The sequence below is a fragment of the Mustelus asterias genome, chromosome 27 (genome assembly GCF_964213995.1).
Source record: "Mustelus asterias chromosome 27, sMusAst1.hap1.1, whole genome shotgun sequence".
Taxonomy (NCBI): domain Eukaryota; kingdom Metazoa; phylum Chordata; class Chondrichthyes; order Carcharhiniformes; family Triakidae; genus Mustelus; species Mustelus asterias.
Genome location: NC_135827.1, coordinates 35,753,595 through 35,760,589, shown reverse-complemented (window position 1 = coordinate 35,760,589; position 6,995 = coordinate 35,753,595).

The window sequence follows — 6,995 nt, the reverse complement described above, 5'->3', positions numbered from 1 at the left end:
TTCAGATTAAAACAATCACCCCAGTATCTAGGATCAATTATTCTTCGACATTCTCAGCACGTGGGTTGCCTGGAGCAGACAGATTGGCACTGGGTAATCCAGAGCTGAATTTTAAACATACCCTTCAAGAAAGATGATATGAATGCATTTCTTAAAAGCATAGCATCGCCACACCAGAAAGTGAAAATTAACAGCCTAGTGTACCTCTGTGGCCAAATGGATAAGGCACTGGCATTTCAAGCCAGTGATCATGTGTTTGAGTTGCATCTGGGATACAATAAGTTCTAAATACCTCAACTGGAGGGAAAAAAATTATGCATTAAAATAATAATTTCAAAAGAGACTTCAGCACAAACCTAGCTGCAGGTGAGCTTTCCATTGTCTTAAAAGAAGTGGCTAGGGAGATAATTGATACATTGGCCATGATTTTATGACCTCATTGTGCCCGCTTTTTGGTGAGTTAAGGTCACAAAATAGGGAGTGAGCCGACTGGCGGGAGTGGTGCCCGATTTTGCACCCATTCCCATCGTACCAGCAAAACAAAGGGCGGATTGAGACCTCACCCAAAATGGACGAGACATCAATTAGCATTTTTTTTGCATTCACGTTAATCTCAGTTTCACTCGCAATCGTCCCACTTCACCTGTCTCAGCAACCTTGTTCATAGCGGCTGCAATCAGCGAGTAAAACACCTCCTGTATAAAAGGTGGCGGGGGGGGGCGGGGGGGGGGGGGGGGGCGGGGGCCGGTGGGGGGGGGGGGGTGTGTGGGGGGGCAGGAGAATAAGGGAAATTCCGAATGCAAGTGTCCTCCAAACAGTTATCGGACATTGTGTGCCGCCAACGGCTCCGCCTACAGAAGGAGACATTGCGTCACCAGTGCCATGTGCTGCAAGACTTGGCACCTCAGGGGCACAGTGGGGGGGGGGGGGGGGGGGGGGCACCCAGTCGCAGTGGCTTTGAAGGTTACGGCTGCCCAGCGGGGACCTTTGTGGCATCTTGCAGTTCTCCATACACAAGTGCCTGAGGGAAGCCACGGATGGCCGATAGGCCTGGCCAGTCCAGTATATCAAACTCGAAGTGGGTCAGGCCCAGCAGGAAGCCGGGGCTGCAATATTTGCGGCCATTGCTGGAACGCCGAATGTGCAGGAGGCTGTAGACTGCCTTGACTCTGTCTCCATTTCCGGCAATAGACTATCTACCAATATCCATTACAAGCCCTCTGACTCCCACAGCTATCTGGACTGCAGCTCTTCATCCTGTAAGGACTCCATCCCTTTCTCAGATTCTTTGCCTCCGTCGCATTTGTTCCGATGATGCCACTTTCCAAAGTGGTGCTTCTGATATGTGCGCCTTCTTCCTCATCCATGGTTTCCCACCTACAGTTTTCAACAGGGCTCTCAACAGCGTGCAGTCCATCTCCCGCGCCACGACCCTCACCCTCTCCCCTCCCTCCCAGAACAATGATAGATTCCCCCATGCTCTCACATTTCACCCTAGCAGCCTCTGCACGCAAAACATAATCCTCTGCCATTTCCGCCAACTCCAACGTGATGCCACCACCAAGTACATCTTCGCTTCACTCCCTCTGTCAGCATTCTGCAGAGACCGTTCCCTCCGGGATAACCTAGTCCACTCCTCCACTATACCCAACACCTCTCCCATTACCCATGGCACCTTCCCATGCAATTGCAGAAGATCTAACACCTGCCCCTTTACCTCTTCCATGCTCACCATCTAAAGTCCAAAACCCTCATTCCAGGTTAAGCAGCGTTTCACTTGCACTTCTTCATGAACAGGAAGAGGTTCCATTCCATCAATGTGCAGTTGGTGTGTGACCATCAGTTGCACATCATGCACGTCTGTGCCGGACACACTGGCAGCGTGCAGGACAGTTTCATTTTGTGGAGGTCTGATGTTCCAGGGGTCTTTGAGGAGGAGCCCAGGTGCAGGGATGGCTCGTGGGGGACATGGGGTATCCACTTCGGACCTGGCTGGTGATGCCTGTGCGGAGGCCTGTGACTGAGGCAGAGACCTGATACAATGAGGCCCTCGCTGCCACATGATCAATCACGGAGAGGTGCATCGGGCTCCTTGCAATGCGGTTCAGGTGCCTGGACTGCTCTGGCGGGGCCCTCCACTGTAGCCCCCTGACAGTGTCCCACATTGTGGTGGTCTGCTGTGCCCTACACAACCTGGCACAGCAGCAGCAGGGTGACCTCCTAAAGGAGGAGTAGGTGGAGGGTGACCAGCTGGGCATCACTGGGGAGAGGCCACCCAGGAGGATGTTGAGGAGGATGAGGAGAAGGAGGAGGAGAAGGGGCAGGAGGACGATGATGACCAACACCGCCCAGGCGCCGAAGGGTTGGCAGCAGCAAGGGTATGGCATGTGAGGGCGGCTAGGGGGGCCCTAATCAACACACAATTTGGCAAGCAGAGGACCTGTGTCACTCTGTTCCAAGTTCCAAACTGCCCCCATCCCTCTTGTGTACCCCTACTCACTCCTACACCATTGAGGCACTGGCTTCCCTTTCTCCTTGCCAGTGCTCTCGCACTGACACCGCCACCCAGGCTGCATTACCGTCCTTCCCCTGGAGCGACATCCCTCCGGGGGGGAATAGGGTGTCCCTCTTCTTCTCTGCCGCCTCCAGCAATCTGCCTAGCTCTACATAATAGGGGGCCATTTCTCTTGTGGACATCTTCCTGCACTGCCTGCCTCTCTGGCCATCCTTGGGCTTTTACGGAGCTCTCTCTTGTCAGGGCAGATCAACCACACGTAGTTTTGGCGAATCTCACGCCCGCTAGAGCATTCCAGTGAGATTAATGCAGTTTGCCTTGTTGTCATGGAGGGGAAGCCAAGTCAACACTTGCAGGTGTGCTAATGCGGGGTGTGTGGGACTGGAGGGGGGGTGGGGGGAGGAATGTGCCTCTGTGATTGGGTACAGGGGAGAGAGAGGGTCATGTCACTCAATGATTGGGGGCAGGGGAGTGATGAGAGGGACCATATGCGAGAGGAGGCCGGGGGAGGGGAGGGTGAGATTGGGGGGATGGGTCCCATGTCCATGGGGTGGGGGGAAGGGGGCTGTATCTACATGGTGGGAGAGGGGGTGTCTGTGAGGAGAGCTGGCGTTTCAGTCCATTTTTCGCGCATACACATTTTGGCTCCGATCCGAGCTGCAGGCTTGCTGGTGAGTTAAGCTCCGCCCACTCCATCTAGTGACTAGAAACATTCCAGCCCATTTTTTTGCTGTCTAAGTGCATAGGATTACGCTTTCGAACTCCCCAAAAAACGGATTGGAAACTCTCCCTATTTTCACATTAATTTGGCATTGGCTTTTAGTGTCCAAAATTCTCTGGATTCGGGGCAGTTCCACCAGATTGGAAAAAAGCAAATGCAACTTTGTTATTCAAAAATCGAAGGAGACAGAAAGCAGCAAAGTACAGGCCAGATAGATTAACATCTGTCACAGAGAAAATGTTAGAAGTTATTATTATAGATGTTATGGCAGGACACTTAGAATAATTCAAGGCAATCAGGCAGAGTCAACATAGTTTTGTGAAAAGGAAATTGTGTTTAACCAATTCATTGGAGTTCTTTTGAAGGAATCACATGTGCTGTGGATAAAGGTTCTTAGATTTCCAGAAGGTATTTGATAAGATGTCACATAAAAGATTGTTGCAGAAAACAAAAGCTCATGATCTTAGAAATCCTACAGCACAGAAAGAGGCCATTCGGCCCATCGAGTCTGCACCGACCACAATCCCACCCAGACCCTACCCCCATATCCCTACATATTTTACCCACTAATCCCTCAACCTCAACCGGATATTGGGTTCATGTCACACTATCTGTAACCCCCACAACTTGCCTGGATGTGCAAAATATCACTAACTGTTCTGTCTGGAGACAATACACATCTCTTTAACCTGTGCTTAATGCTCCCTCCACTCACATTGTCTGTACCTTTAAGACTTGATTAGCTGTAAAGACTCGCATTCCAATCATTATTCATGTAAATTGAGTTTGTGTCTTTGTGCCCTGTTTGAGATCAGAACTCCCACCCACCTGTCGAAGGAATCGCCTGTTCCGAAAGCTAGTGGCTTTTGCTACCAAATAAACCTGTTGGACTTTAACCTGGTGTTGTTAGACTTTTTACTGTGTTTACTCTTACATCAGACAGGGATGTACAGTTGTTGAAATTTATCCATGTGTTCTTTAAATGTCTGCCATTGCCTATCCACTGTCAACCCCTTAAGTATCCTTTGCCAGCTTACCCTAGCCAATGCATGTCTCATACCATCCAAGTTAGGTTTCCTTTCAGTTCAGGGCCCTAGTCTCAGACTTAACTGTGTCACTCTCCATCTTATAAATAATTCGACCATATTATGGTCACACTTCCCCAAAGGATCTCGCACCTCAAGGTTGCTAATTAATCTTCTCTCATTACACAATACCCAGTCTCGGGTGGCCTGTTCTTTAGTTATTTCCTTGACATATTGGTCGAGAAAACCTTCCATGACCAATCATTCATTCATTACTGAGAATCAAGCCGTGATTTTCTGGCCCTGATACCCATTGTCAAATTGTCAAAATTTGGAGAGCCCATTCTGGTGGCTGCTTGTGATGGGATCAGGAAATTGCCCCCTTTTTTTTCCAAGATGGAGCAGGAGCGAGGCGACTTCTTGCAAGCTGTGCCCAGCATACCTTCTAATTCTATCTTTTACTCTCATTCTCTAAAACTTCATTCTACATTCTGCACTCTCTCGTTTCCTTCTCTATGAACAGTATGTTTTGTCTGTATAGCGCGCAAGAAACAATACTTTTCACTGGATGTTAAATACATATGACAATAATAAATCAAATCAAATTAAAATCTGATCTTTGTTTCTCTACTGATGCTGTCTGCTGAGATTTTCCAGCATCTGCAATTTTTGGCTTTTATTTCAGTGACTGAGAGATATTCCTTATCCGGACATTTTTAAATTTATTTTTGGGGTTGTCCTTGAACTGAATGGTGGCTTGCTAGGCCCAGGTAGACCAGGCCGAGATGACAGATCAGTGAACTTGATAGTTTTTTTATATATAGCATGGGTTTTTAATTCCTGATCACTGGTTAATTCAAATTTCACCATCTGTGTTGGGATTTAGACCAGGCCCCCAGAGCATTATCCCGGATTATTAGCCCAGTGACAAATTCCCCTCCAACTCGATTTTCAAGTTTGCTGACGACACCACCGTAGTGGGTCAGATCTCAAACAATGACGAGACAGAGCACAGGAATGAGATAGAGAATCTGGTGAACTGGTGCGGCAACAATAATCTCTCCCTCAATGTCAACAAAATGAAGGAGATTGTCATTGACTTCAGGAAGCGTAGTGGAGAACATGCCCCTGTCTATATCAACGGGGAAAAAGTAGAAATGATCAAGAGCCCCAAGTTTTTAGGCGTTCAGATCACCAACAACCTGTCCTGGTCCCCCCCATGCCGACACTATAGTTAAGAAAGCCCACCAACGCCTCTACTTTCTCAGAAGACGAAGGAAATTTGGCATGTCAGTTACGACTCTCACCAACTTTTACAGATGCACCATAGAAAGCATTCTTTCTGGTTGTATCACAGCTTGGTATGGCTCCTGCTCTGCCCAAGACCGTAAGGGACTTCAAAAGGTCGCGAATGTAGCCCAATCCATCATGCAAACCAGCCTCCCATCCATTGACTCTGTCTACACTTTCCGCTGCCTCGGCAAAGCAGCCAGCATAATTAAGGACCCTACGCACCCCAGACATTCTCTCTTCCACCTTCTCCCATCGGAAAAAGATACAAAAGTCTGAGGTCAGGTACCAACCATCTCAAGAACAGCTTCTTCCCTGCTGCCATCAGACTTTTGAATGGACCTACCTTGCATTAAGCTGATCTTTCTCTATACCCTAGTTATGGCTGTAACACTACATTCTGCACTCTCTCCTTTCCTTCTCTATGAACGGTATGCTTTGTCTGTATAGCGCGCAAGAAACAATAATTTTCATTGTATCCCAATACCTGACAATAATAAAACAAATCAAAAACCTCCTCCTGACATTGATCATGGCAGTTTCTCCTTGTGTTTGGAAATTCTTCACTTCATGAACAGGATTGACTGCTGATTCTGCACAAATCGTCAAAACAGATTCAAAATCCCAAGCCCTCTGAATCCTAATGGGAGAGGTTGGCATTCAGCTGCAATGATGATTGAACTGTCTAAGTCCGGTGCCCATACTTAAATGTGATGGATTTTTGTCCCATGGTGATATACGCAGTGCTGAGCTGACTGCACGGTGCACAAGGTTTATTTTTAAACTGCAGGGCAACCACAATTTATTTTCCCCATGAATAAGGGGCACAATCGTAGGTGAAAGGGGTTAAAGAAGGAGTTTTTTGGGGTTTGAGACCTCAGAAAGGATACTCAGTGTCCAAATCATCAGACGGGGGAGTGGAGATCAGCGCATTTGTGAAAACCTTTTGTATTTAAGTGTTAATTCCCAAAAGCTCTCGATCATACTTAGAAGCAAATGGGAAAATTGGTTTTTATTTAAAACTAAATCTTAAACGTGCAGTTTAGATTTTAGAAACATCGGGATAGACTATTCGATAAACCAGACTGTCAGGTTTGAAGCCCCGAAGAGCATTCTGAATGGGCAGTGCTGTAATTGTTCTAGTTTTTTTCACTTTATAGAATAGGAGATAGCGTTTATGTATTTAAATTCAATCTACATCAATTTGCATCATCGGTCTGCAGCCTCCAGTTATTCTTGTGGCCTGTTCTCCAGTGGGCATTGATAACTTTTTCTGCATCTCATTTGCACAAATCAGTATTCCTCTCAAGATGTCCAGCTACACGTTCAAGGGACAGCCTCAGTTATAAATCCTAAAGCGCAATTTCTCCTCATGAACGCTCCCCAAGACCAAAGTTTGTTTCTTTGTTCCATTTTTTCTTTTCCCAATGCACACCCTTTTCCC